Below are 8213 nucleotides of genomic sequence, written 5' to 3'. Positions count from 1 at the left end.
GAAGAATAAATGAAACAAGATGGGATTGGGAGGGAGACAAACCATAAGTGACTCTTAATCTCACAAAACAAACTGAGGGTTACTGGGGGGAGGGGGTTTGGGAGAGGGGGGTTGGATTATGGACATTGGGGAGGGTATGTGCTTTGGTGAGTGCTGTGATGTGTGTAAACCTGGTGATTCACAGACCTGTATCCTTGGGGATAAAAATATATGTTTATAAAAAATTTTTAAAAAATGGGCAGAAGATATGGACAGATACTTCTCCAATCAAGGCATACAAGTGGCTATCAGACACATGAAAAAGTGTTCATTATCATTAGCCTTCAGGGAGATTCAAATTAAAACCACATTGAGATATCACCTTACAACAGTTAGAATGGACAAAAATAAGAAAACAGGAAACAACACGTTTTGGAGAAAGGGGAACCCTCTTACACTGTTGGTGGGAATGCAAGTTGGTGCAGCCACTTCGGAGAACAGTGTGGAGATTCCTCAAGAAATTAAAAATAGAACTTCCCTATGACCCTGCAATTGCACTCCTGGCTATTTACCCCAAAGATACAGATGTTGTGAAAAGAAGGGCCATCTGTACCCCAATGTTTATAGCAGCAATGGCCAGAGTCGCCAAACTATGGAAAGAACCAAGATGCCCTTCAACGGACGAATGGATAAGGAAGATGTGGTCCATATACACTATGGAGTATTATGCCTCCACCAGAAAGGATGAATACCCAACTTTTGTAGCAACATGGACGGGACTGGAAGAGATGATGCTGAGTGAAATAAGTCAAGCAGAGAGAGTCAATTATCATATGGTTTCACTTATTTGTGGAGCATAACAAATATCATGGAGGACAAGGGGTGTTAGAGAGGAGAAGGGAATTGGGGTAAATTGGAAGGGGAGGTGAATCATGAGAGATTATGGACTCTTAAAAACAGTCTGAGGGGTTTGAAGTGTCGGGGGTGTGGGAGGTTGGGGTACCAGGTTGTGGGTATTATAGAGGGCACGGATTGCACGGAGCACTGGGTGTGGTGAAAAAATAATTAATACTGTTTTTCTGAAAATAAATAAATTGAAAAAATTAAATAAAAAGAAATTCTCTTCTGCCAGAGTGTTTTAATTAGACATTTTATTATAATACAAAAAAAATAAATTTGGAACCATGAAGAAGATTAGCATGGCCTCTGCACAAGCATGACTTCACAAAAGTAAAGGCTTTCCTATATTTACAGATAGTGGTGCTGATATAACAACAGCAATGCACTTTCTCCACATGACCTTTGAATGGAGCACTTATAATGGCATTGTAATTCAGGCGGTGTAAAATGTGTACACTGGAGAACTCATTGCAGACAGAATGTAATTCGAGCCACAGAGGGCTGAGTGCAGTATGGGGACACTGGCCTGACTGCTGGTGGGTCTGGGATTTCTCTGCAGGCGATGGGAATGTGGTAAATTAGTTCAGAACAGAGGTTGTCCACCTCTGTAAATACATTAAAGACTACTGGATTGTGCACTTTGAGTCAACTTTATGCATGAAAATTATCTCAAGAGTTTTGTTTTGCTTCATTTTTACAAACAGTAGCAAGAAAAACAACATGAGGGAGAGTCACTGTCACTTTAGAACCTTCAGAGTTGTTCTGTGATCAGAGAGTCAGACCCTCAGACCCTGCACAGTCTCCCTGTGACCATGGGGAACAGGGGCAGATTTTTGACAACGGTCTGCATGGGCCTGCAGCACTGTGTAATTGTTGATGCCTTTGTCCCAGGTTGAGCAGTAATAATCAGCTTCGTCTTCAGGCCACAGGTGTGAGATGATCAGAGAGGCTTTGTTCCCAGAGTGAGAGCCAGAGAATCTGTCTGGGATCCCTGAGGGCCTAGTGGTTCCAAGCATAACTGTTTTTGGGGCACCACCAGAAACCTGTTGGTACCAGCCCACATAATATGCTCCAACATTGTTGTCATTTCCAGTGCAGTTGAGTGTGACCTCCTGTCCCACAGACGCTGACAAGGAGGCTTCTTGTGTGAGGGAAGACTGTGCCCAGGATCCTGCAACAGAGCAGTGCAGACACACACAGGTCAGTCTCAAGTTATCACCCACCAGGTGTTCTTAAAAGGAAGAAGGAAATCCCCACCCATGTGTCCTCATAATCATTCCCTGTGCTTTTCACAGACAGACACCTGAGCAGAGAGTCAGGAGGGTGATGAAGAAAAGGCTCCAGGCCATGGTGGAGATGTCCCAGGCTCTTCTTCTGAACCCACAAGTGAGAGGCCTGCACAAAGCCTCTCTTATCCTCTCCCCTCCTGGAAGAGCAGAAAGGAAACCTTTATGCAAATCACTCCCTCCCCTGGGGATCCTGGGCCTGAATGTGGGGACAGCAAAGTGTGGGGCAGGGTTGGGGAAGCTCTCCTGGGCCCCAGTGAGCACAGAGAAGATGGCACAAGGCAGGGCTCCAGGACGGGATGCCCTGCTGAGGCTTCACCCCACCCCAGAAATCCAAAGGGAAAAGCCCACAGCACCCCTGCCATTTCAGTGTTCAGACTCCACTCCGACTGGGAGGGACAGCCCAGAGCTGAGTAGAGAGAGAGACACTCTGGATATCAACCTGCCTGACTCACCATCACCTCCACACAGAGGGAGGGACTTTTTATCAGCCAGGGGACTCCTTCCTGTATTGCAGGTGCCACCACACCTCAGTCTTCGGAGACATGGTCTTATCAGCATGAACTGACCTGTGCTCCTCCACCCTTTAGATAATTGTGTTTTTGGGGCCACTGGTAATTAAACCCTTAGGAAAGATGTATCCTGCACCCAGGGAGCAGAAATGCAGGGTATATAGAGGAGACTGGGGGGGTCAGCCAATATCTCCCTCATGTCAAGACACTTCCCAACCTAGCAGACCAGGCCCTTAACTCTCTGCTTTGGCCTGAGGGGACAGAGTTCATTAATACCAATTTTTCACTGAATTCTTCAAGGGGAGACCAGGAATTACAAAGAAGTGACATGTGGTTCATCCGTTGCTTTTCCCCTGAGAGGGCCCTTAGGAGATGGTCAACAACTCAGCCCTCTCAAGATGCTGCCAGGAACTCCCAGCACTGAGGGAAGACACCAGTGAATGGTTCTCCTGCACCAAACACAGGGCTTATCCAGATGTCACCATACATTTGGGGACATAGGGATGAGAGTTTCAAGGACATCACTTAGTCACATGATCCAGAAATTCCTGGTGTCCTAAGTCCTCTGTTTTCAGTATAAGCTGTATTTTAATTGTTCATCAGATCCCTGTCTAATATTTCATAGGTGCCAGACATAGTTCTACTCATGTTGTAAATATTAACACAAATGTTTTCCCCAATGATATTATCTAATGCATTCTGCACTGACAATGGCAGATAAATATATCTATCCAACAACTCTCAGTTAACATAGGACTGTATGTCTTGTTCCTACAAAAGCTTAATGTTTCCCTTTGAACTTCACATAAAACATTTGATCATTGTCTTTCATAATGAATCATATGAAAACGCAACATGTGTCCATGATCTTCACAATTTTGTTTGTTCCTTGAAGCAGTAAGTATCTGGAGCTTGCTGATACTTAGTTGGTGATAAGTAAAAAAAAAAAAAAAAAAAAAAAAAATTCAAATAAGAAAATAAATCTCACAAAAAAAGGAAAAATACAGAATTTTACTTTCTTTACCTTATTAGTAAAACATGTATCTTGTCTCCCATTTGGACCATAATCACCCATCCAAATTTTGAACCACATCCATGTGTGTCATCCTTGATACATCCTTATAGCACACATGCAGCCTGCATATAATTCCTAAATCCCATGCTCTCCACAGCAAAAATAACGTTAAATCTATACATTCAATGCAATTCTTATGAGAATGCCATTTACCTTTCTCATAGAAATAGAAAATAAATATCCTGAATTTTGTATAAAGACAGAAAAACCTCAAATTGCCGAAACAATCTTGACACAGGAAAAACAAAGATGGAGGCATCATACTTCTTGATTTCAAATTATATTGCAAAGCTGTAGAAATGAAAAGAGCATGGCATTGGCCCAGAAAGAGACATATAATTTGATGCCACAGAACAGAAAGTCTGGGAAGAAATCCAAGTTCCCCTTGACTACAAAGGAGGACATGGACTGTGAACAGGGACTTTGGGAGGTCTGGAGGGGAACTGGCATGAATTTTGGAGGCGATTTGGATAGAAACATGCATACATCATATGACAGATGCTGCACATGAGATCCTTGTGCTCTCACTGGCATTTTCAGGCACACTTTGGGAGACAAAGCTGGCATGACTGGACACGCTGCAATGGGTACATTGATACCTATGCCATGGTGGGCACAGTGCATACACACAGTCAATCTGGGGCGAGAAGCACAGCCCAAAGAATGTTCTCACCTGTCAGGCTATATCTTCCAAGAGTCCCCATCGATGCTGCCCTCTCCTCTCTGGTGCTTCCTGCATTGGCGTGTGCTCCTGGAACCTTGGTTCCTCTGCTATATCCAGGTTACCCATCTCTCTCTTGGGTGCAGTTACTACTTGGGATGATGAAAAAGTTCTAAAAATGGCTAGTTTTGAGGTTTCCACAACATTGAGAGTATACTTAATATCCCTGAATTGCACAATAAAGAATGATTAGAATATTAAATTTTTTGTTAAGCTTACTTTCATAAGTAAACTGTTCCACTAAGGAAAATGGAGGTGGCTTCACCCCTAGGGAAAGCACTGGGAGGAAGCAGCTGCTGAGATAACACACATGTCCCTGTTCAGGGGATTCTGCCCGGACAGAGAGGGTGGGTCCTGCCTCCAGGCCAAGACTTTTGGGTGAAGGTCCTCACTAAACAGCTATGTAAGGCCCACAGGGCAGTCCCACAGCACCCCCTGCTGGTCGCAGGGAACAAACTTCAGCTTGACTCAAAACCCTAAGAGTCCTGCTGGTCTGTAACACACCAGGTCCCTGTCCATCTTCACACATCCATGGTCTGGTTCACAGAGAGTTATATCTCTTGTGCATGAAAGTGGTGGGTTCCAAATACTCTCACATCAATTTATTTGTGGTTTAATCTACCATTTGTACCTAATTTATTTGTTGTGCCAATGGCAAATCAATGAAGCCCAATGAATTCTAAGATTAGCAGCAGTGAAGGTCACATTAGGCCACATTCTAATAGAGGTTTTTTTTTTTTTATTTGTTTATTTGACAGACAGAGATCACAAGTAGGCAGAAAGGCAGGCAGAGAGAGGAGGAAGCAGGATCCCTCAAATGTGATCAAATCATGCATCAGCCAGACTTTGGGCTGGAGGTCCAAGGACCATCCATTGAGATGAATGGTCTGTTCAGGTGATGCATTTATCCCAAATATGTCATCCCCTAATAATTCAAATCCCCACTACCTCAGACCCCTCCTCTGGACTCTCTGGGCTCAGAGAGGTGCCATAAGTGACCCTCTGTAATTTCCCAGCACCATGCATGCCCTTGTCAGTGTCTTGTGAGTAAAGAGAATTTCCATACTGGCTACTTCATAAGGAGCTAAAGGGTCATGAAAACTCTCAAATGTGATCAAAGTTGCTTTGACGTTCCCATCTCCATGTGCTAGGTGTCTCCCATGTTCATCTGGATTAGGAGCATCCTTGGAATAATGGAGGTCAGCAAAGCAAAAGGGGAGACTAAAGAGCAGGGTGAGCATGGGCTGTTACACCTTTGTCTACAAGGAGCATGTGTCTCCTCTGATTATATTTTGTGGCCAAAGTAAGACAGCAGGTGAAGATAAACCACAAAGGGACAAGAGTTTATAATTGGTCACAGAAAAGTAATACTCATAAGGAGCAGCCATTCTATGTGCACACACCCCTGGCAAAGAGCCCCTGTCTGCATCTTCCCTCCCAGGACATGCTTGTTCAGCACAGCACATGGGTGTACTTGTTATCAACAAGTCAATGAACAAAACCATATAGATCAGTTCAACCCAAACTTACAGAGACAGGTTTATGGGTAAATTAAGTGCAGATTATTCCTACAAATCAGCCTCCTTGGTGAGGTCAATACTCCAATACCAGGGCATGTGGTGGTGTGGGCGGGATTCTCTCTGGAGTAGTATTTAAAGAATCTGCAGGAGGTTATCCCTTAGGCCAACAGAGGCCCAGAGCAAACACTACGAGCTTGCTGAGGAGCGTAAACCAAGGACTGTGGCAGCCAAGGAGCTCAAGCTTTCATTGTCACCAGGTCTTCCCTTTTACTGACCATCTAGTGTTCATGGATCAGCTGGTTTTAGGTTTTCCAAGTGTCAATCCATTGTTCTCCTGACATTCTAGAACCTATGAGTGTCTCCAGAGCTCTTCATTGTCTTTCAGAGTGAAGGGTACCAGCCCCTTGGGGAATGGGTAGGCAATCAGAACACCTTGTGCATTTCTTAAAAGGTATTTTAACTCTTAGCTGCCTCAGTCTTGACCTTTTGTGTCTCTAATGGGCATGAGGATGAAGATCCCATCTGCAATCCTGGCATCTCCTTTGTATTCTTACTTAGGGGGCCTTGTCCTCTCCCTGGGAGATGGAGGATTTGCCACATGTGTCTATAGAACCACTGAAGACAGAGAGGGACAGTATCATGACAAGAACTTACCAGACCATAGACCCATGCCCCCACTGTTCCCAGCATGGTTCTTGGACTCACAATCTACAAATTCATATCAGGTGCAGAAGAAGGTGTGGAAAGGTGGAGCCCATGGGAGTGTGAGTGCTTGTGGATCAGTGGCATGGTGTCTGTGTTGGTTCAGACTTCTCCCTGATGAGACACTTAGTATATGAGGAGAGAGAAGGATGATCCCCTGATGTCCTCTGCCTGTCACCTTTACAGAAAATGGTGATAAAATGGATGAGACATATTCAGGCCAGTGTGTGACAAACCCTGATCTTTGCACCTTTTAATCTACCCCTCCATCTCTCTCACTGCTACCCACATCCCTGAAACAGTGGCCTCTCATTTACATCCACCTTCAACTATTAGATGTCTAATAGCTCCAAAGCCATCAGGAGTGGGCTCTCAGGTAGTTCTTTCTGAGAAGCACTCTCCTCCTACCTTTCATAGGTGGGGCAGGAGGGTTAGGGAAGTGGATGCATACAAAGAAGCATTTAAAGTCTTTGGCGTAGAACTTATTCTAAGGAAAGCATAGTGTGTGCTTGAGACCCTTGTGGCAAGGTCCTGTGGAGAAAGGAAGGAGGCAAGTAGAGATCCCCCAGGCACTCTGGGACCCATGCAGAGAAGCACTTTTTTAACAAGTGTGGATTCATTCATTCTTCCCAATCATGGGGATCCAGGAGGTGAGACCTGAAGCCCCCACCCCTCAGCTCCTTCCCTCCCCTTCCTCTCCCTGGCTTGGAGGCCATCAGTAGCAGCCAAGGGCAGTCCAAGGGTCCATGGTTTTCCTGGGAACAGGAGGACATAGAGTCACTGGGGATGGAGCACCAGGTCAGGAATGTGACCTCAGGGAACTGGATCTGGAAGGGTTTTGGATATTTGTGTAAGTCATTAATTAGGGATATTTGTGTTAGTCATTAATTAGTTCCTTTCCTCACTCCCTCTATTTCTCCATCACTCCTTCCTTCCTTTTTTTCCTTTCTTCCTTCCTCTTTGCCTTCTTCCTTCCCTCTCTCCATCCCTCCTTCACTCCTTCCCCCCTTTCTTCCGTCCTTTCCTTTTTTTTTTTTTTTTAAGATTTTTATTTATTTATTTGACAGACAGAGATCACAAGTAGGCAGAGAGGCAGGCAGAGAGAGAGAGAGGAGGAAGCAGGCTCCCTGCCAAGCAGAGAGCCTGATGCGGGCCTCGATCCCAGGACCTTGAGATCATGACCTGAGCCGAAGGCAGCGGCTTAACCCACTGAGCCACCCAGGCGCCCCCTTCCTTTCCTTTTTTCCCTCCCTCCCTCCCTCCCTCCTTCCTTCCTTCCTTCCATCCTTTCTTCTCCGTCCTTTTTTCTTCCTTCTATGAGAACTGGGCAATGCATATCCTCTTTACTATTTCCCTTATTTAATGAGAATTTCATTTTCCACATTAATGGCTAGAACTTTGGGTCTTGTGTATAGTAATTTCCTGATGATTCTTTGCTAAATCCAAGCTTTAATTGCCCTTCAAATAAAAATCAACAGGACAAGGGTGCATTTGGACCACCCTGAAGTTTGGCAACTT

The 8213-nt window shown here is 44.8% G+C and overlaps 1 non-coding gene and 1 gene segment (V, D, J or C); one reads left to right on the top strand and one right to left on the bottom strand.

The window, feature by feature from the left end:
- The window catches only part of LOC132023362 (probable non-functional immunoglobulin lambda variable 11-55), a 1024259-nt gene that overhangs the window by 1005039 nt on the left and 11007 nt on the right, over nt 1-8213 (bottom strand).
- LOC132024036 (U6 spliceosomal RNA) lies at nt 1129-1230 on the top strand. The gene has a single exon (XR_009406153.1). It is a non-coding gene; the product is annotated as a U6 spliceosomal RNA (small nuclear RNA).

Source organism: Mustela nigripes, chromosome 8 (genome assembly GCF_022355385.1).
Source record: "Mustela nigripes isolate SB6536 chromosome 8, MUSNIG.SB6536, whole genome shotgun sequence".
NCBI lineage: Eukaryota > Metazoa > Chordata > Mammalia > Carnivora > Mustelidae > Mustela > Mustela nigripes.
Note: the sequence above shows the minus strand (reverse complement) of the source record. Positions and strands in the feature narration are given on the sequence as shown.